General features: G+C 42.8%; 1 pseudogene; it reads right to left on the bottom strand.

Moving 5' to 3' along the window:
• LOC132388661 (zinc finger protein 850-like) overlaps nt 1-23,057 on the bottom strand; it is a 40,045-nt pseudogene extending 16,988 nt beyond the window's left edge.
• Between the last annotated feature and the right edge of the window lie 618 nt (nt 23,058-23,675).

The following is a 23,675-nucleotide window of genomic DNA, read 5'->3' as shown; positions in this document are numbered from 1 at the left end:
AGGATATAAACTTAACTTGAATAAAAGTGAATTGTTTCCATTAACTGTCCATGTTAGTATATATAATGATATTCCTTTTAGAATTGTTAATACATTTAGATATGCAGGTATTGTAATTACTAAAAAATATAAAGAACTCTATAAAGCGAATGTAGTTCCTTTAATCGACTCCATGAAACAACTATTTTCTAGATGTAATCCACTTACTCTTTCTTTAATAGGTCGTATTCATGCTGTGAAAATGATGATTGTACCTAATTTTTTTATATATTTTCTAAAATATGCCTGTCTTTTTCTTTCTTCTTACAATATTTTTATTCAGAAAAAAAAAGATGTACACAGTGCAACACATAGATACATCTCAACATGTGTACTTTCATATATTGTAATAAACTTGATCAAAATGTTATAGCATAACACATAAAGGTATACCACTCTGTGATCAAAAATTTAAAGATGGGTCATACATCATAAAAGAAATTTTTTATATATAAAAAATCAACCCCCTAATAACTACCGAAGGAAAAAAATTGATAGATGACAATGGATAATTAGAAAAAAGAAAAAAAAAATTCACTTAAGAAGAGAAGATAAAAATATACATAACATTCTGTGCACTGTTAAACTTTATAAATTGGAAAAGTAATTTAGGAAAGGTCCCCAGATATCATAAAAAGATTGTTTCGAATTTAAGACTAAGCAGCGGATCTTTTCTAAATTTAAATACCACATAATATCACGTAGCCATTGAAGATGTGTAGGAGGGGTAGACTCCTTCCATTTAAGCAAGATTGCTCTCCTTGCTAAAGGAGAGGGAAAAAATAAAACCTGTACGTTAGGAATATTTAAAGTTATATGTTCATTTGCAATAATACCAAACAAGGCAGTAAGGGGCAAGGCAGTAATTGGTCATTTGACCAATTGTTAAATAAATTTGCACTCCCAAAATCACATTTTTACAGATATCTTCAAATTAGAGATTTTCTACGTTTCCAATTAGTTACTTTTCCGCTAGGTCCTCATAAAAATTTACTGGACGATCTTTTAAATGTAAAACCTTTTGTTAATGGTTCTATTACAGGTATCTATAAATTGTTGATTGATTCCAGACAAGACTTTTTAGTTTAAATAAAAAAAGCTTGGGTGGATGACCTAAATTGTCAGATTTCTGATGATAGATGGAATAAAATTCCTAAACGGGTTAATAAATCATCTTTCTGTGCTCGTCATTCTCTTCTACAAGTTAAAGTGGTTCATAGAGCTTACATTTCTAAACAGAAGCCCTCAAGTTTTTACCCGAATGTTTCTCCACTTTGTAATAAATGCAACTCTGCTGATGCCTCTTTAATCCATATCTTTTGGTTTTGCCCTACAATTGAAAAGTTTTGGCGGGAAGTATTCCATACCTTTTCACAGCTTTTTAGGCTCCAATTTGATCCAAATCCCCTTACTGCCTTGTTTGGTATACCTATCATTTTAACTAAAAAAAATTTCGATCAAATTGACTCTCTTATTTCTTCCTTTATTTGGAACAATAAGAGACCAAGAATTAATAAGTATCATTTACAAAAGATGGTGGACTTGCACTTCCTAATTTAAGACTGTATTATTGGGCTGTGAATATTAGACAATCATGTTTTCGTTTATATTGTCTTGATAATGTAACCCCCTGGGTCGCCTCAGGCTCGCTCAGCTCGTTTCGTCTAGGGGGAGCAGCCTTCGGCCCCGCCAAACTGGGTAATCAGCTGGTGTGGATGCTGTGTGATGTCCCCGCCTCACCCAAAAAAAGACAGTACACCATATGCGATTAAATGAGTACAATTTATAAAGGTTACTATAACTAAGTGATTAATAACGATACAGTATATATGAAGAGAAAATTAAAGAAAAGGCGCCAAACTTATCAAAGTCCAAACCACTTCGTGCACAACCGTTGGAGCTCAATTTCTGAAGTCTTCTGGCCACCATTCGATCCCCTCCGAACTCCTCGACTCGCAGCTCAGGACCCTCCGAACTCCTCGACTCTCCAAACAGCTCAGGACCATCCAAGTGGTCAACCAAGCACATCTAGCTTCACCCCCCCCCCTCCTCGAATCTCCCGGCCGCGGACCCCCCTTTGGGGTCCGATCCTCGCCCAGCTTAGAGCATTGCGTCCTCTCTCTCGACCCCCTCGCGCCGATCTGCCCAAAAGCCCGTCAACAAAAGCTTACAGACTCAGAAGAAAGAACATTAATCCCCATTTGGTTTACAAAGGAATACCATTCTCGGTATCAGTAAATTAGCATTCCTGCTAGTTAACAAAAAGAAACCCTTTCCCAACAGTAACAAAGAAAAAAGAAGAAACCCCCTTTACAATAAGAACCAAAAACCATTATGGGTTGATTTGGAATTAAAAGCTGTTAAACAATTTCATTTAACTTCAATATTAGGACCTCCATTACTTCTACAGCTCTCTAAAATTCCAAATTTAAATTATTACCTGGTTATTAAACAATCCCTACGGATTTGGGTTTAGTTTCGTTTTTTCAAAAAAAAACAACAAATTAAGTTGTCTTGTTTTTATATCGAAACTTTTCATTTATACCTTCAACACCTGACCACATTTTGTCTCCTATGGAAAAATGAAGGGATCCTTTGAAGAGTTAAATAACAAATTTTCTCTCGCTCATACACATTTTTTGCAATATGTTCAGATGGAACATTTTTTACAACAATGCTTACCCAAGTTTCCATATTTACAAGAATCTGATTTCTTAGATACCATTTTGAAATTGAATCCCTTAGTGAAAGGTTCCATTAGCAGAATGTATAATTTATTTTTGTTACAAAAAGAGAACTTATCACTAAAGATTAAACAAGATTGGGAGAGAGAACTTACTATGACCTCTGTTAATGAAGATTGGCTTCGAGTTTTGAAAAACGGAAATTCTTCTTCTATATGTGCCAACCATTGTTTAATTCGATTTAAAATTGTTCATCTTTATTATCTAACAAAAGAGAGACTATCTAAAATATTTCCTTGTATAGACAAATGCTGTGATACATATAAAACTGAAGTAGCTACTTTATTACATACGTTCTGGTCATGTTCATCATTAAAATCGTTTTGGAAATCTTTATTTTCAACAAGTTCTAAAGCTCTGAAAATTAATTTACAACCTAATAGGTTGACTGGTCTATTTGGAATAGTTCCGCATCATATTCAGGGTATTTCATCTTCAGATCAACATGTAATTGCATTTGTTACACTACTGACAAGAAGGGCTATTTTATTAAAATACAAAGATATTTCTTCCCCTACATCAATTGAATGGTTTTCACAAGGAATCTTATGTCTTAGTTTGAAAAAAATTAGTAGAACTTTTGATCCTCGATTCGATTTTGAGAGAAGATGGGGTTCTTTGCCAAATATTATCATTTAATTTTAATTATGCTATATGGTTTCCGTCTGATTTTATTTTTTTATAAATATGAACTGACGGTTGATGATTCTATTTTCATATGTAGATGATGGTTAAACGTATTGCTCCGGGGGGTTGATTCCTAATGGGTTTTTTCCCTTTTTTGTTGTTAGTGGGTTCCCCCCTAGTTAGATGGGGTTCTTTATTTCCTTCTTTTTCCTATATATACTTTCCATTTTTATATTTTACGATTAGTTTTTTTCAGCTTTATTAATTTTATAAATATTAATCTATTGAAGTTTTGTATCATTCTATAGCTGTAGAAGATTATGTACTAGTAAAAAAGATTCTAAAAATGAAAAATGATAATGACAAAACACTCACTATAACAAAGCATTATGGCTGCAGAGATAGTGCAGTGCAGATAGACATATGGTGCAGGATCACGTCGTGTTACATTGTGAGGTCGAGTCCATTTTATCATTCATTTGGCTTATGACCACAGACAGGAAGCCGACCTTGAGCCGGGTGGTTCGCGCTTTAAGGCTTTTGTATCTCTTCCCCGATGGGGGAGCGGGTTTGCAGCGAGAATGTCCAGGTTGTGAGGATCTTTGAGTACGTGGCCTGCTTTTCCGAGGCAGGGGAACTGTAGGAAGAGTCCATGGAATGGAGGCTTGTTTCTCTGATGTTCTCTGCTCTCCAAAGTTCTCTGCAGTTCCTTGCAGTCATGGGCAGAGCAGTAGCCATACGAAGGCGTGAAGTATCCACAAGGAGGTCAGAGACCTCGGCCTTCACCCTGCCTTGTGTAGCTGGATCCTGGACTTGCTGTCAGATCGCCGGCAGGTGGTAAGAGTGGGCTCCCTCACCTCTGTCTCTCTGACCCTCAGCACACATACCCCACAGCGTTGACTTCTTGCCCCCTACTTTACTCTCTGTGCACCCATGACTTGTGTCGCCACCCACAGCTCCAATCTGCTAATTAAATTTGCTGACTACACTACACTGACTGGCCTAATCTCAAATAATAACGAGGCAGCCTACAGAGAAGAAGTCATCACCCCGACACAGTGGTGTCAAGAAAACAACCTCTCCCTCATTGTGACAAAAACAAAGGAGCTGGTTGTAGATTACAGGAGGAATGGAGACAGGGAGCAAATTCAACATTTCCAAGTCTGTTATTGACACAAAATGCACATTTTACAATTGATCATGACACAATGTATTTTACATATCGTTAATGATTTAAAACATATTTACAGATTGTTACTGACAGAGAATCGTTTAATTTGTGTTCCGTGTGTTATCTGAATGTATTTGCCTGTGATGCTGCCATAAGTCAGTGTTTGTCTGCACCTGTACCTTCCCGTACTTGTACACTTGGCAATAAATTCAACAGGATCTGAGAAATCTCAGTGAGATTTGATTAGTGATTATCATCTTGGCAGCTCGGTAGGTCGAATGTATGAGACAGTACACTGTTAAATGCCAAACCCTGAACAGTGTCGATGATCAGAGGGATCTCAGACTCCAAGGAGGCGGGACTATGACGTCAGTCACAGGCTGACAGCGCTGACTGTGGACTGATCCATAAAAGAGAGAGAGAGAGAGAGCGATCTGCAGACAGGCAGTCGGCCAGTCTAAAGAGAGAGAGAGAGAGACTGGAAAAGCTGATCGCTTCAGTTAGTCGCAGCTGAGGCTTGGAACTCTCCTATGCCCACAAGAGTGTGTTGATCATCGGTACACGGAACCACAACGAATGTGTGGCTGTCACTTCGTATATTCCATAGGAGTGGGTTTTGGAATATCTTGTGTTAACCCTTGCCTGGCTATGTTGTGTGGTAACCCCTGGAAAACGGCATTCCTGTGACAGGTCACTTTCGCTGATAACTCGTATGTTGTCGGATTCAGCGGATAAGAGCTTCGTCGGCGGTTCCTGGATCCCCAGCGGAACTGGTAATCAGAGAGACCTGAGTTGATCCTCATGCGGTTACATTCGGTAGTGGTTTGCATGAGTGGTCACATGGGGATTGGCCGTCTGGGGGAAATTTTAATTTGAGACTAATCCAGTTCTGGGAGGACGCCACCCGAAATGGGACGGCGACCCAAATTGGGATGCTGATTACATGTTAAGACGATTTAAACGATTGAAGGAGGTGGTTAAAACGACACCAACCTCCAAAGAAAAGGAGATTAAAAGGGCTGAAAAGAAACCTGCCTCTGGACTTTATCCACAACTCCCCGTACCGGCCAGAGACCCACTGGCACCCAATAGTGAAATAGACAATTTAATAATGACGACGACGGCCTTGGGACGACCCGTACCCACTCCCTGCAGCCCCCATGCCAGAGATTCAGGCAGCTGACACCCCCCAGCGGGGCAGACATCACCCTGACGAGAGAAGGGTCTCAGGAAAGAGGAATTGAAGGAAGTGTCAGCAGGACCAGAGGGGGAAAAACGCCAGAAAAAGCAAAAAAAAAGCAGGAAGAGAGAAAAACAGAATGAAGGATGCGCTTTTAACAGACACCTTCATTGTATCTAAAACAGCCCCGTTTCCCCTGCTGGGACCACAGGCCATTTATAAATTAGGGGCAACGCTGCACTGTACAGCTGAAGGTATTTACACGGAGCTTCCTCAAATTAGGATCCCTGAAATGCTAAAATTAATGAACGGGCGAGAAAAGGACAGTTCAGGACCCATACACTACTGTCGGCAGCTAGATAGCAATCCCTATGCTTGTCAGGTTCAGAGACTGTCTGACACATTGATAGGACGGGCCAACCCCTACATGTAAAATCTGCAATTCTTGATTAACAGCAGCCGGGAAAAGAAGCAGCTCCATTGCACGGTCTATTACGGTTTACAGACTGACCCAAACTGTGCACGCTTATGTAAACGGTAAAGGCGAAGGCAATACCGTGTGTGTATATTGGTCCCGAGGGATTAAGGCTCCTAGTAGTTTTAGTGGAAGATTAGGAGAAATGATTCCGACCTCAATGCCTCATTTGACAGTGGCCATAAAGCCACCAGCAAAGCCTAAAGATATCGGGAGGATGATAAAACGATTGGCCAGAAAAAAAAAACAATGCTGTTTATATTATAACTCTGCCGGTATTGGGACAAGAATCGCGAATAGAATTCTATAACGAAAAGGAGGGCAGAAAAATGATAAAGTCCGAGAGCTGGGAAACATCCTTTGAAAAGCAACCACCACCAGCAGAAGACCCTGTACTTCCCGCTAGAGCCTCAGAGCGGGTGTAGGGAACCTCTGAGCCCAACATAAAACATCATGTGGGAAAGACCCAAACCGCTCCGGCGCATAAAGTTAACCTAAAAAAAAGAATGTGCCACTGTTCTGTATTAAACAGTACCGTATGGCGACTGAAGCCGAAGAAGGTTTCGTTCCAGTAACTGACTCATCTCAGCAAGGGGTGCTAGTGAAAACATAAAGCCTGTGTAACACCCCTATATTACCTATTCAAAAAAAAAACGGGCAGGAGTAATGAGTGCCATTTTGTGCAGGACATCAGAGCCATTAACAAGATATTCATCCCTATTGCTCCGCTGGTGCCGCACACCAACATTATGCTTACGTCAATACCTGTGGGAGCGATTACCTTTACTGTAGTCGATCGGTGCTCAGCATTTTTATCCACACATTTGCACGAGGATAGCCAGCATTTATTTGCCTTTACTTATAGGAATGCGCAATACACGTGGACACGTCTGCCTCAGGGATTTACCGGAAGCCCCGCAGATTATGCTGCAGCAGTTAAAAATAATTTTGCCGAATGGAAGCTGTCTGAATATTCCACGCTGATTCAGTATGCCGACAACATCCTGACAGCATCTGCTACAGGGCCACCATGTCTGACAGATTCTTTAACACCCCTTGAACTTTTGGCGGGAAGAGGGCACAGGGTGGCTGTGGAGAAAATGCAGTTTTGCCAAAAGACTGTCCAATACCTTGGATTCCTGCTCAATGAAGTTTGGCGAAGTTTGGGAAGGGATCGAATAAAAGCAATAAAGAAGATCCCGGTCCCCAAAACAAAACAAAAATGACGTTCCTTGTTTCCTGGGCATAGTAGGGCGCTGTCGACAGTGGATTCCCGAATACCGGGAGAGGGATGCAGTAGTGCGTTCTGCTGCATTGAATGATCTTTATTGTCATTATACATAGGTACACTGAAACTCTGTTTGGCTTCCTCTCCGGCAAACAAAGCGGTAGATAAAAACAAGGCAGTAATATAAAAACAGTATTAAATGGTTAAGTAGCAGAAAATAAGTTGCATCAGCAGCAGAATGTCACAGTAATGCACAAAGTGCCGTTAGTGCAAGTATTTGATTCCTTGTGCGTGCTCATAGTTTCAGTCATTGCTCTGTGGAACTGGTGTGACGGAGGCCACGGCTCTGGGGTAGAAGCTGCTTCTCAGTCTATTTGTGCTGGTTTTTACTGTACTGAACCTTTTGCTGGACGGCAGCGGGTCAAACAGGGAGTGGCCGGGGTGTGTGGTGTCTCCGGTTAACCTGATTGCTTTCCTCCTGAGTCTGCTGGAATAGACGGTGTCCAGTCCTGGGAGCTCCATCCTGACAATTCGCTGGGCCGCCTTCACCACGCGATGCAGGTTTTGTCGCTCAGCGGCTGTGCAGCTGTCATACCCACACCGTGGCGCTTTTGGCCAGGATGGTTTCAATTGTGCTTCTGTCGAAGTTAAGCAACAACTTGTCTGGGGGGGGGGGGGTACATTGAAAACGGAGAGCCTCATCGTGGAATGGCCACCCGAAAGGGACAAAGCCAACCATGACCTTAATGCAATAGTAGAAAACTCTATTCCTTTTGCATTGGATCGCCCGTGTACTGTGATGGTACCTCTTGCTGTAATGCTGTTGAATTCAGCGGCTACTTAGCATTTTACCACGGCTAGAAGGACAGGTTATGAGCTGATTCTTCTCTCTCGATGCAACTGAACGTACAAAAGATCTCCGGCTATTAATCCAGCAACTTTTGTTATGTCACCATCTGCACAGCAGGATGGGGATGGCATTAACTCTCTGTTCGCAGTGGAAGCGACTACTACTCCCACACCAGACCGGAGAAGCGAACCTTTTGATAATCCTGATTTAATTCTTTTCACAAATGGCTCTTTGCACCGCCCAAGAGATGATCTGTTGCTGGCAGGGTATGCTGTAGTAACTCCCCACGAGGTAACAGAAGCTTCCGCCTTGACAACAGGATCATCAGCGCAGGCGGCGGAACTCTCTGCCGTTACCCGAGCTCGCTTGCGTTTTGGCCGAAGGAAACGCTGCCGATGTTTATTCCGACTCACGTTATGCGTTTGGGAAGCACATGACTTTAGACAATTGTGGGAAAATAACGCATTCATCACCTCCTCGGGGAAAACGATTCAACACGCCTCCTTCGCACTGAACCCTTCAGAAGCTGTACAGTTGTCACAGACTTTAGTGATAATTAAGTGCGAGGCGCACACCTCATCCCAGAATGAGGTCTCCAAGAGAAATGCAGACATGGTAGCTAAACAGGTGGCCCTTCAGGGACAAACTGCGCTACAGACCCCTCGGGTTGAATCGGGAGGGAAGGAGCTCCCTGTGTGTATCGACGTCCAGCAGTTGCAGGAAGCCCAAAATCTTGCCTCACAGGAAGAGAAATGTGCCTGGAGCCAACCTGCACGTTACCGGAATACCGGGCTGTGGCGTCACCCAGACGGCCGAGTATTGTGCCCGCATAGTTTATTTTTGCCCCCGGCTCGCCTGGCACATGGCCAGAGGAGGGATGCAGCATGTCATCACTTAACAGTGGCACGCCCCTGCAAATTGACCTGTACATATGCCTGTGAAAGGAGGTTTAATTATATACTGCGAATAGTAGACGTGTTTTTCAGATGGGCGGAGGCCGATCCAACTAGGAGGAATGATGTAAGAACTGCGGTGAGCATATTGATGGAAAAAAATATATACCTAGGTTTGGAATTTCCCCAGGGATAAATAGCGACAGGGGAACCCATTTTACAAATAAATTAGTACAGGGACTGAAGAAAGCCTTGGGGTTCCAGAAGAAATTGCGTATCCCCTACCAGCCTCAGTCCTTGGGTATGGTGGATGCAGCAAACGGGGGAATAAAAGCGGCTTTGACAAAAGTTGTCAGACAAACGGTCTCGGATGGCCAGAGGCAGTGCTCTTAGTAACGTACACTCTGCAAAATCAGAAGAACAGAAATACAGGACATACCCCTCAAGAAATTTTGATGGGGCGGCCTATTACAACAGGACCTCCCATGACCCCAGAGATGGTAGCGCTAATATGATGTGATGAGAAGACACTGAAATACGCACAGGCCTTGTGTCAGGAGGCAGAGAAATTGTATGAGAGTGTCCGTCAAGCCCATGCACCTTTAACAGAAGGTAACATCCTGCGTTAAGCCGGCAGATAGAATATATGTGAGATCAGTGATTAAAGATTTTTTATCTCCCGGGTGGAAAAGCCACCTCCTAGCGCTGCTGACGACCCGTACAGCCGTTAAGATGAAGGAACAAAACCTGATTAAACACATACCAGCAGGTGCAAGTTGCACCACGACGAGGACGAAATAAAACACTGAACGAGTGACATCTTCCCCGGGAGAGAGAGGAACGGTGCTGAGAACCAAGAACCAAGTGCTAATGGGAGACTGGAACATAAATCTATTCTAACCAGCACCTCATGTTATATACATAGTGACTGGTTATGAACAAAATATATACTCAGCAGAGGACTAATGTGAATGAAGTAGGGGTAATAATCATAATTGGGGTGGGATTGATTGATTATCTAACAGCGTCGAAAGGCAAGTACAAAGAAAAAGGAAAGTGGAGAGGAAGCACTAGCCTGGGAAGGAGGGGTCTGTGCGTTAGTAGGGAAAGAATGTTGCACCTACATACCCGATGCTTCAGAAAATATGACCCACGTGTTAGAACATATGACCCAGCTGCGAGATGGAATGCACAGACTGAACTCTCAAGCGCCTCCAATAGGCTGGGATTTCTTTAAGTGGGTTAAATCAGTGTTAGGAGAAGGAATATTTTCCTGGCTACAGCCCCTCTTTTATGGCCTCATTGCCCTAGTAACGAAATCGTGGGAAATAATAGAGGGATGGTTTTCTGGCTGGGGAAGCTGGATAACGCATGGAACAATTATAGTGGCGATGATATGTGATTTAGGGTGTCGTGTATGTGAAGCATTGCGATTGTGCTGTTATCGATTAATGAAAAGAGCCTGGTCTGTCTCTGAAGGTGTCCCTATGTTACCTCAAATGATGAATGACACAGCCAACAAGGAGCACTGGTGGGGTGAAGAGGTGTACCCAGGGAAGGAGAGACCATTTCCCCATGGACATTAACCCCCTTATGAGAAAGAGGAGGAAATACCCCGGTAAGAAATGTTAATTTAGAAGATATGAATGGACAATAAACAGGACTGGTCAAAGAACACTGAGGCTGTCTACAAGAACGGTCACAGCCGTCTCTACTTTCTGAGGAGACTGAGGTCCTTTAACATCTGCTGGACGATGCTGAAGATGTTCTACGAGTCTGTGGTGGCCAGTGCTATCATGTTTGCTGTTGTGTGCTGGGGCAGCAGGCTGAGGGTAGCAGACACCAACAGAGTCAACAAACACTTTCGTAAGGCCAGTGAAGTTGTGGGGGTGGAACTGGACTCTCCGACGGTGGTGTCTGAAAAGAGGATGCTGTCCAAGTTGCATGCCACCTTGGACAATGTGTTCCATCCACTCCATAATGTACTGGTTAGGTACAGGAGTATGTTCAGCCAGAGACTCATTCCACCGAGATGCAACATTGAGCTTCATAGGAAGTCATTCACGCCTGTGGCCATTTAACTTTACAACTCCTCCCTCGGAGTGTCAGACACCCTGAGCCAATAGGCTGGTCCTGGACATTTCCACTTGTAATAATTTACCTATTATTATTTATTTATTTATAGCGAGATATATAACGGTGTGACTATAACGAAACCCAATTTCCCTCGGGATCAATAAAGTATGTCTGATTCTGATTAAAAAGGAGGGAACTGTGGAAGAAAATATCAAGGCCTTACATTGGAATGGGCATTGAGGGACTAATGATTTGTCTTAAAATGTGAATTCGAAGTCTGCATTTATTTATCTGTAACTAATGTACTCTGTGTGACTGAAATATGCCTCGCAACCAAGAGGTAAAAATAAATGTATTTGCACTTCTTTGTTCTGAGAATGTTCATATGTCTGCGGTTGAGCCAGTTTGCCTGATATATTTTTTTGAGAACCAACGTTTAAGTAAAATGTCTAGCTACTCAAGGACATATTTTTGCTATTTCGCTATTCGGTAGAATTGCGGAAGTTCCTCCTTCAGGTTTAACGGCTTCTTGTCACGTATGCTTGGGGTATAAATGTGAGTGGAATCTTCCGTTGGGCAGAGCCGCGGAGCTCCACTTTTAGGAGCCTGTACTCTCCAGATATCATGTGCCAATAAAGATTTCTGAAGCAGATGCTTTCTGAGTCCGACTGATCCGTAGTACTTTTCTGCGACACTCTTGAATATTACTGGCTAGCGCACCTATGTATTCCATTTTTTCCTTCTTAATTATTTTAGTTGCATTCTGCTGGTTTTTAAAAGCTTTCCAATCCTCTTAAATTCCCAGTAATTTTTGCTCTATGCCTTCTCTTTGGCTTTCATGTTGTCTTTGGTTTCTCGAATCAGCCACGGTTTTGTAAACTTACCTTTAGAATACAACTTCCTCTTTGTGATGTATATATCCTGTGCCTTCTGAATTGCTTCCAGAAATTCCAGTCATTGCTGTTCTGTTTTCATTCCTGCCCGTGTTCTTTCCAAATCAATTTTGACCAATTCCACTCTCATGCCTCTCCAATTCTCTTTCTTCCACATCTCAGTTTAGTTTCTCCTTCCCTTATGTCAGGGTGAATTTGATCATGTAAAGATCACTTGCCCCTAAGGGTTATTTAAACTTAAGTAACCTAATTAATTCCTGTTCATTACAACACCCAATCCAGAATAGCTGATCCCCAACTGGGCTCAGCCATGAGCTGCTACAAAAAAACATCTTGTAGGCATTCTAGGAATTTCTCCTCTTGAGACCAACACCATCCTAATTTTCCTAATCACCTACATGACAATCCCCCATGGCTGTTATAACGTCACCCGTTTGGCATGCATTTTCTATCTCCCATTGTAATTTGTGGACCACATACTTACTACTGTTTGGAGGTCTCTATACAATTCCCATCAGGGTTTTTTTTCATACATTTGCTGTTGCTTAATTCTACCCACAGATTTTACACCGCCCAACCCTATGCCACCTATTTCTAATGATTTTATTTGACATTTTACCAACTGAGCAGCACAAACCCACTACCAGCTTGTTCTTGGCTTGTTCTTTTATGAAACATATAAATATCTGGGAAACAAGAGGACCTGCAAATGCTAGAAATCTAGAGAACTCCAAAGTTCCATTTTAACTTCATCATTCCATGGCCGTCACAATCCTCCGACCTAAACATCATCGAAAATCTGTGGATAGACCTCAAAAGAGCAATACATGCAAGACAGCCCAAGAATCTTAGAGAAGCAGACACCTTTTGCAAGGAAGAATGGGCAGAAATCCCCCAAACAAGAATTGAAAGTCTCTTAGCTGGCTACAAAAAGCGTTTACAAGCTGTGATATTTGCCAAAGGAAGTGTTACTTGCCATGCAGGGTGCCAAAATTTTGCTTTAGGCCCTTTTCCTTTTTTGTTATTTTGAAACTGTAAAATATGGAAATAAAGAAAAGTAATCTTGTTTAAAATATTTAAGAAATGTGTCATCTTTAACCTTATGCTTTTTGGAAATCAGGTCATCTTTTCCTCGCCTAGCTATTCACAGTAACAGAAATATTGACCACTGGTGCCCAAACTTTTGCACGCCACTGTACATGAGAGGCCAACTCAGAATAATGAATCATCATTATGCAAGAAAACGTTAACCAGTGGAATGAGTATGACCCTCCATGGGAGACATCCCAACAATCTGAGCAGACTCGATGGTGACAAGGAAGCATCGAGCACCTGACTGAGAGTTGGAGTCCTCTTCCCAGAAACAGAGGGATTCCTTGCGGAAATACAGGACAAGGTGGGTAACAAAAGGAAAACAAATTGAAACTTCATGAAATACAAACAAACAAGGCAGTAAGTGCAGAAAATGCCAAGAGAAACGAGACACAATCCAACACATTCCTTGGATCCTGCAGCAGTTTAACTCAATCTGATTACTTACGCAGGTACAATCAAGTGGCAAATATCGCTCACCTAAATCTTGCTTTAAATACAAACTGATGAATGACCACGGTAACTTCACTGAGGCACAATAAATTCAAGCCTGATTCAGTTAAGGACATAATCTCACAATTTACATGATAATCAATACATTATTTCCGATAGGATAATCTCAAGTAACCATTTGGATATAATATTACAGGATAAACAAGCAGGAATAATTCCCTCAATAGGTATAACCATTCTCAACACACACATGTGCTTCCACCACAGGCATTGTTCGTGAGTCAGATAACCATATTATTTCGTCTGCCAATTAGCGTTAAAATGTTGCTACTCTGTCATTCGTTGCCACGCCCCACTGTTGATTCCTTTTTCCTCATCATACGTTCTTACCCCGTCCAGAGTCCCAAACTCTGCTCTGTGCACCTCCGGTTTCTGACCCTGCTCCTTTGAACTTCCAACTAGGCTTCCCATTCCAATTTAAGTCTTTCGAGGACAGTGGTGTTTCCAACAACCCTTTAGAAGCAGGGAAAATGAGTCATAATGTGGAAATAAGTTGTGATTAAGGAGGTTAACGAACAATGTCATTCTTCATCAGCCCAGAGATTATAACTGCAGTCATCTCGACTTCTTCAGTCTGTAAAGAATTCAAGGGAAACCTCTTCACCGAGAGAGTGGTGACTGTTTGGAACCCATCATTACAGGGAGAGTGAGAGATGAACAAAAGGGCAAGATTTAAATGGACTGATGTAGAACAGATTCACTGGCCGGGTTCAGCAGGCCTGAGGACAATAGTTGTGTTGTAAATTCACTAAGCACCAAACACAGAGTTTAAAATAGAACTGGTTTATTTGTTCGAGATCCAGAATATTAAACTCCAGTTCCTGACTGAGAGTTAGGACACCTCTTCCCAGAAGCAGAGGGGTTCCTTGCGGAAATACAGGACGAGGTGGGTAACAAAGGGAAAACAAATCGAAACTTCATGAAATACAAACAAACAAGGCAGTAAGTGCAGAAAAGGCAAAGAGAAACCAGACACAATCCAACACGTTCCAGGATCCTGCAGCAGTTTAACTCAATCAGATTGCTTAAAAAGGTACAATCCAGTGGCAAATATCATTCACCAAAATCTTGCTTTAAACTACAAACTCATGAATGCCCTCCATCACTTCATAAAGGCACCATAAATTCAAGCCCAATACATTTTTAGTCAAAAAGTACAATTTATATGATAATGAATATATTATTATTTCAGATAGGACAATCCATAATAAACATCTGGATATAATATTTCAGGATTACCAAGCAGGAACAACTCCCTCAATAGATATAACAATTCCCAAAACACACGTGTTCCTCGACCAGTGGAGCACCTTACAAGAGACATTGTTTATGTCACCAGTTAGACAAATAAATGACTTTTTCTGTCAATCAGCTTCCATATGTTGCTACTCTGTCATTCATTGCCACACCTCGTTGCTGATTCCCTTCTCCTCATCATACGTTCTGACCCCGACCATCATCCAGAGCCCCAAACTCTACCCTGAGCGGACCTGCCTCTGGTTTCTGACCCAGCTTCATTGGACATCCAACAAATGGTTTTCCATTCTGCTTTCTGTCTTTAGAGTACAGTAGAGTTTTCAACAACCCTTCAGAAGCATGGAAAATGACCCTTAATGTGAAATGAGCCCTAAATAAGGTTAACTCCCAAAGTCTTTCTTCCTCAGCCCAGAGATTGGAGGGGCAAAGAACATCTCAGACAGAACTGCAATCAACTCCACTTCAGTCTGCAGGAAATTCAAGGGAAACCTCTTCACCCACAGAGTGGTGACTGTTTGGAACCCATCATTACAGGGAGAGTGAGAGATGAACAAAAGGGCAAGATTTAAATGGACTGATGTAGAACAGATTCACTGGCCGGGTTCAGCAGGCCTGAGGACAATAGTTGTGTCGTAAATTCACTAAGTACAAAAGACAGAGTTTAAAATAGAACTGGTTTATTTGTTCGAGATCCAGAATATTAAACTCCAGTTCCTGACTGAGAGTTAGGACACCTCTTCCCAGAAGCAGAGGGGTTCCTTGTGGAAATACAGGACGAGGTGGGTAACAAAGGGAAAACAAATCGAAACTTCATGAAATACAAACAAACAAAGCAGTAAGTGCAGAAAAGCCAAAGAGAAACCAGACACAATCCAACACATTCCAGGATCCTGCAGCAGTTTAACTCAATCGAATTGCTTAAAAAGGTACAATCCAGTGGCAAATATCATTCACCAAAATCTTGCTTTAAACTACAAACTCATGAATGCCCTCCATCACTTCATAAAGGCACCATAAATTCAAGCCCAATACATTTTTAGTCAAAAAGTACAATTTATATGATAATGAATATATTATTATTTCAGATAGGACAATCCATAATAAACATCTGGATATAATATTTCAGGATTACCAAGCAGGAACAACTCCCTCAATAGATATAACAATTCCCAAAACACACGTGTTCCTCGACCAGTGGAGCACCTTACAAGAGACATTGTTTTTGTCACCAGTTAGACAAATAAATGACTTTTTCTGTCAATCAGCTTCCATATGTTGCTACTCTGTCATTCATTGCCACACATCGTTGCTGATTCCCTTCTCCTCATCATACGTTCTGACCCCGACCAGAGCCCCAAACTCTGCCCTGAGTGGACCTGCCTCTGGTTTCTGACCCAGCTTCATTGGACATCCAACAAATGGTTTTCCATTCTGCTTTCTGTCTTTAGAGTACAGTAGAGTTTTCAACAACCCTTCAGAAGCATGGAAAATGACCCATAATGGTGAAATGAGCCCTAAATAAGGAGGTTAACTCCCAAAGTCTTTCTTCCTCAGCCCAGAGATTGGAGGGGCAAAGAACATCTCAGACAGAACTGCAGTCAACTCCACTTCAGTCTGCAGGAAATTCAAGGGAAACCTCTTCACCCACAGAGTGGTGACTGTTTGGAACCCATCCCACAGGGAGAGCAAGAGGTGATCAACAAGGGAGGATATAAAAGGACTGCCATGGAAGAGAATCACTTGCAGGGTTCAGCAGGCCTGAGTTGACTCTCTATTGTACACTAGTTGTGTTATAAGTTCACTAAGTTCTGGAGACAGAGTTTAAAAGAGAACTGGTTTATTTATCACAGATCCAGAATACAGTATTAAACTCCAGTCACATTAGAGGTGAATATGCAGCCGAAGAAACTCCTCCAATGCCCAGTGACCAGAGTGCAGAACTGGGTGTGGTGAACAGCAGCAATAATTGCAGAGTTCAGTACCGATAGTCACTCTCAAAATAGCATTCAGCAACGGTGATGGACAAATATCCAGCATGCAGTTTCCTGAAACTGTCTCCCCAGTGTGAACTCAGCAGTGTGTCACAAGTGTAACACTGCTAATGTAATGGCTTCTCAGTAATGTTTCACTGCTGAGGTAATGGTTTCTCTGTAGCAGCAATGTTTTGCTTATGACTGGGGAGGACAGGTTTTTGGAGTGTGGGGCTGTCCAACGACAAAACATGTGTGTCTGGAAGAGAGTTTTTCGTGGTCTTTTGCTGGGGAGTGATGAGAAGATGCGAATGAAGAGAGCGTGCCCTTTTTCTTTTATTATTGTTTTCTTTACTAACACTATGGTCAAAGTTGGAATTATAAAGCTCAATTGTTTGATCACATGTTGTGTACTGTTTATGTCAGAGTACTAAAATGTAACAGGGGACATATCACGCAGTATTCACCCAGCGAGATTTATTAAGTTTGGCCAGGCACGGCCTCTACCCAGTGTGAACTCGCTGGTGTCTCTGTAGATGAGATGACTGACTGAATCCTTTCCCACAGTCTGAGCAGGTGAATGGCCTCTCCCCAGTGTGAACTCGCTGATGTCTCTGTAGATGAGATGACTGAGTGAATCCTTTCCCACAGTCTGAGCAGGTGAATGGCCTCTCCCCAGTGTGAATTTGCTGATGTACCTTCACTTGAGATGGAAAAGTGAATCCTTTCCCACAGTCTGAGCAGGTGAATGGACTCTCCCCAGTGTGAACTGACTGGTGTGTCTGTAGGTGGAATGACTGTATGAATCCTTTCCCACAGTCTGAACAGGTGAATGGCCTCTCCCCAGTATGAAGTCGCTGATGTACCTTCAGATGAGATGACGATTTGAATCCCTTCCCACAGTCTGAGCAGGTGAATGGCCTCTCCCCAGTGTGAACTGACCTATGTACTTGTAGATGTGATGACTGAGTGAATCCTTTCCCACACTCTGTGCAGGTGAATGGCCTCTCCCCAGTGTGACCTCGTTGATGTACTTTCAGTTTAGATGGGCAAGTGAATCCCTTCCCACAGTCCGAGCAGGTGAACGGCTGCTCCCCAGTGTGAACTAACTGGTGTACCAGTAGGTGGGATGACTGAATGAATCCCTTCCCACACTCTGAGCATGTGAACGGCCTCTCCCCATTGTGAACTCTCTGATGTACCTTCACTTGAGATGGAAAAGTGAATCCTTTCCCACAGTCTAAGCAGGTGAATGGCCACTCCCCAGTGTGAACTGACTGGTGATCCATTAGGTCAGATGACTGAGTGAATCCCTTCCCACAGACTGAACAGGTGAATGGCCTCTCCCCAGTGTAAACTCGCTGGTGAGCCATTAGAACAGATGACTAAGTGAATCCTTTCCCACAAATTCAGCAGGTGACCAGCCTCTGCCCAGTGTGAACTGACTGGTATGTCCACAGGTGGGAAGACCGTCTGAAACCCTTTTCACATACAGAACAGGTGAATGGCCTTGTCCCAGTGTGAACTCGCTGATGTACCTTCAGTTGAGATGACCGAGTGAATCCCTCCACACTGTCTGAGCAGGTGAACGGCCTTTCCCCTGTGTAAAATGATAGGAAGGCCAATCGGTCAGATGATCCAGTGAATCACTCCCCACAGTCTGAACAGGAAGGATGACAGAGTGAATCCCTTGTTCCACTTCTTAAATATCTGGACAGAGACAGCAAAACTGGCTGTTGTGTTCAAGATTCCCATAGACAACTTCCTTGTCACTTTTAACCTGTAAAAAAATTAACAAAGTCCATAAATGAGTGTAGGATAACATTTCAGATGAGATTACTTGAGTTGTCAAGGTGTGATCTGGCATCACACTGTTACAGTAAAGTTCAACCCAAGCTGGATCGTGAAATCATCTTCTAAATGGGCACAGTGCTGGTATCTGGAATGACTCTCTGATGCTCATCCTGTCTCTATAAGAATGGGGCATTTCTCCCATCTCCAATCTGTTACCTGGCTCAGTTTGACTATCTCCATTGGTATGATTCCCTGTTCCCACAGTAACTGAAGCACTCTCACACAAATAGCCGGCAGTGCACTCCACGCACCCACCACTCTCTGTGTAAAACACTTACCCCGACATCCCCTCGGTTCCTATTTCCAACCACCTTAAAACTATGCCCCCTCATGCTAGTCATTTCAGCCTGGGAAAAAAACCTCTAGCGATCCACACGCTGAATGCCCCTCATCATCTTATACACCTGAAAAAGGCTTGAAACATAAACAAGGAAATTAAACACTGCCTTGAGGATTTGTTAGAAGGGTTCAAAATTATGAGGGTATAGATAGGGTAAATGCAAGGAGCTTTTTCCACTGAGTCTGGGTGGGATGATAAGAAGAGGTCATGGGTAAGTGGAGAAGGTGAATATTTAACAGGAACATGTGGAAAAGCTCTTTACTGAAATGGTTGTGAGAGTGTGGAATGAGATCACAGCACAAGTGGTGAATATGAGCTCGATTTCACCATTTAACAGAAGTTTGGATGGGAGCCTGGATGGTAGGGGTATGGAGGGCAATAGTCCCGTTGCAGGTAGTTGCATTAGACAGCTTAAGTGTTTTTAATGGCATTGACTAGATGGGCCAAATAGCCTGTTTCTGTACGGAACTCCTCCATGTTTCTGTGACAGAGAAGCTGTTGAAGCTTGTTTGGAAGGGAAAAGGTAGGAGTGACAACGTAGCAGCAATGGCTGGAGTTTCTGGAGCAATTTGAGAGATGAATGGTAGACACATCCCAAAGAAGTGGAAGCATTGGAACGGCAGGAGAACACAACCGTGGCCATAAAATCAATAGAGAGAGAAAATCATAGAGGAAATTATTGGGAAGCTTTTAAAAGCCAGCAGAAGATGACTGAAAAAAAAGTTGGATGAGCTCAGGGCATGGCATTATGATATTCTAGTCATTAATGACTCTTGGTAGCACCCAAAAGCCTGAGCCATTTAGAGGAACAAGATTTCAGCGGCCTCAGTATCTCTTGAAAACCATGGTTACCTGCACCAGTGAACATTCAACTTTTATTTTGGCAGGCACATGCAAACTCTGCACCCTCAAATGTTCACTTGTGATCAACTCCATTGCCAGGAAACAGCCAGTCCCAAACCACACTTGTCAGATCCTTTCTGATACCATCAAAATTGAACTTTCTTCAGTTTAGAATATCAACCCATGGTCCAGACCTCTCTTTTTCCATATTTACTTGGAACCTTATGTCATTACAAAGTGTTCCCATACACTAATTTCTGTCACTTATGCTGGATCATTTCCTAAAAGTTTATTGCACACTTCTATGTTGGGAATTTTACGTACTGATTAAGGGCACATTTGATAAACTCTACCCCATCTAGTTCTTTTACATATGGGAGTCCCACTCAATATATGAAAAGTTAAAATCACTTCCTCTATCAAACTTTGTTTCTTGGCATTGACGGCAATCTCTGCAAAGTTCGTTCCTCTAAATCTCTGAGTGTTGGGTGCAACCAAGTCCCAATAATGGCTACAATATCACAATTCCCTGTCCTGAGCTCATCGGGCTTTCCTACGATGCTTTGTGCATTGTGATATACACAGCTCAGCACAGTCATTGCACCACGCTCAACCTTTCGTCTGCTGACTCTATCTGAGGTCTGAGCAACGTCTGTCTGGGTGTCAAGAAAGCAGCCAGTGCTGCACTCTCACACAAACTATGCAGCAGGCCTGTAGCAGGTTATGAAGGATTTTCTCACTAGAGCTCAAAGTCACAAAAACAATGGAACTGGTTGTGAACTACAGAAGGAATGGAGATAGGCTAACCCCTATTGGTATCAATGGATCTGGGGTTGAGAGAGTGAACAGCTTTAAGTTCCTCGGCATTAACATCACCGAGGATCTCATGTGGTCTGTACATATCGGCTGTGTGGTACGTGTCCATAAACCTCTTTCACCTCAGGTTGAAGAAGTTTGGTATGGGTCCAAAATCCTAAGAACTTTCTACAGGGGCACAATTAAGAGCGTCCTGACTGGCTGCATCGCTGCCTGGTATGGGTACTTTACTTCCCTCAATTGCAGGACTCTGCAGAGAGTGGTGTGGACAGCCCGGTACATCTGCAGTTGTGAACTTCCCATGATTCAGGACATTTACAAAGGCAGGTGCGTAAAAAGTCCTGAAGGATCATTGTGGACCTGAGTCACCCCAACCACAAACTGTTCCAGCTTCTACCAACCGGGAAACGGTACGGCAGCGTACAAGCCAGGACCAGCAGGCTCCTGGACCACTCCTTTCACCAGGCCAACAATTTAATTTATGCTGATACAATTGTGTTACTGTTATAATGACTGTCCTACGGACAAACATTACACATTTAGATGGAGAAGTAACATAAACTTTTCTACTCCTCATGTATATGAATGATATAAGTCAATTCATTTCACCCACTTCACTATCCGTTCTGGCATTCTGACTCCAATTCCCCCTGCAAATTTGGTTTCACCACACAGTAGCAACAGCAAGCCTTACCACTAGGATATTAGATCTTGCCTAGTTTTAATTCCCAAACTAACAAAACCCCTATCAACCATTTGACTTTTCTCTGCCTGGTAATCCCCCCTACAGTTTAGAAAGTGTTCTACCTGTTGTTGTATGAGATGACCCCAAGAGTACTCTGTGATGGCTATTTAACCCCATTCCCCTTCCTGACTCTCACCCAGTTTACTGTGTCCTGCACCTTGGGTGTAACTCACCTCTCTTGATGTCATAATTATCAACCCCTCTGACTCCCAGATGATCCAGAATTCATCCATTTCCAGCTTCAGCTCCTTAAAGCTCAGGGTTACAGGCTGCAGCTGGATGCACATCTTGTATGTGATGGTATCAGGGACACTGGAAGTCTCCCCACCTTCCCACCAATGTCCCGTCTAATTTGTGATGACCGGTGTGCCGAAACACCTTGTGCTGTGCAATTTTTACACACTGATAACAAGACGAGCATACTGAATTTTACACAGGGAGTTATTTATTTTAACAACTAGCAAATCACCGTTGATAGAACCTTTGATCTCCTCTGGGTTTGATCGAGTTATCTGCACTCTCACACAAACTATGTAGCAGGCCTGTTGCAGGTTATGAAGGATTTTCTCACTAGAGCTTTTGCACACCGTCCAGATGTGATTTGCTTGCTAAATGATACTTTAAAATGTCAGATTTCCAAATATCACTCCACTTCATCCCACTTGTCAATTCTCCAACAACTTTTGCATCGCCACAATACACACAGGTAACACCAGTTTCTGTACTGTATATACATATTTCCCCTGAACCCTCCCCCAAGTGAGAGATGGTGTTGAACTCAATGTGGCAATGCCAGTGAACATAAAGGGAAGGGCAGTAGTCTTTCTGTCTCACTGGAGTCTGGCACATTTGTGATGTGAAAGCTGCTTGTTGCCCAGGGCAAAGGTGTTTGATATCATTATGTACCCAGAGAGAATGGGACAAAACATGTTCTCACCGGTAGAAAAGTGCAGAACGAGAGGAGGTAGAAGAAGCAACACACACAAAATGCTGGAGGAACTCAGCAGGCCAGGCCGCATCTACGGAAAAGAGTACTAATGCTGAGTTCCTCCGGCATTTTGTGCGTGTTGCTTGGATTTCAAACATCTGCAGATTTTCACTTGTTTACGATTGGAGAAAGAAAAAAGGTGATTTTCTCAACTGGTGATGCAAAAGATTTTGTTCCCTTTCTCCGAGTTCCTAATCCTTGCATTTAGATAGCTGGAGCTCAGCTCTGTCTGAGAGATCCATCGGTTCCCATTCCCTCAGCAGCCGGAAGCTCCCCGGGGCCCGTGTACGGATCGTGGGGCTGAGAGAGAGGGAGGAGAGCAGGAGAGTCCCAGGATTGCGGACTACGATATCCGGAGTTCACAGCAAATGTCCCTCAGTGGGTATTTAAAATATCAACCCGGAAAATCATTCCTACCTTTACCGATCCTCCGGAGCGCCTTTGTGTACAGCGCGCATGCGTGCTATTTGGTGACGTCATCGACCTTGATGCCTGCGCATATGATCGTTGCTTCAGAAGCAGCGAAATTTTAAACCGAGGGGTTCATGGGTAAGCGAGGTGCCATTAAACATTCCTGCTAGCACCGGTTTCATGTCCACACCGCAGGGTTTTTTCTGTGTAGAAAACTCAGTAGCTGTTTTAAAGTAGCTCCCAAAAACAATGTACTCAATATCAACAGGCATTCCATTTAACTAAAGCCTCTCGGACAACCCTCTTTCAAAGGCAGATATAAAACACAAGAGATTCTGCAGTTGCTAGAAATACACGCACACACACACAGACACACACACACACACACACACACACACACACACACACACACACACACACACACACACACACACACACACATACACACACACACACACGATGCTGGAGGAACTGTGCAGTTCAGCTAGCAACTAAGCAGAGGAGTACACAGTCTAGGCATGCTGAAGGGGCTCAGCCTAAACGTTGTGCATTTATTCCTCTCCACAATTGCTTCCTGATCTGTTGATTTCCAGTATTTTGCAGAAATTAACCACCTTTTTTTTCTCAATCAAGCAGTTTTTAAATGTGTCTGATCTTTCATTTGTAGCCA

The sequence above is a fragment of the Hypanus sabinus genome, unplaced genomic scaffold (assembly GCF_030144855.1).
Source record: "Hypanus sabinus isolate sHypSab1 unplaced genomic scaffold, sHypSab1.hap1 scaffold_375, whole genome shotgun sequence".
Classification (NCBI taxonomy): domain Eukaryota; kingdom Metazoa; phylum Chordata; class Chondrichthyes; order Myliobatiformes; family Dasyatidae; genus Hypanus; species Hypanus sabinus.
Note: the sequence above shows the minus strand (reverse complement) of the source record. Positions and strands in the feature narration are given on the sequence as shown.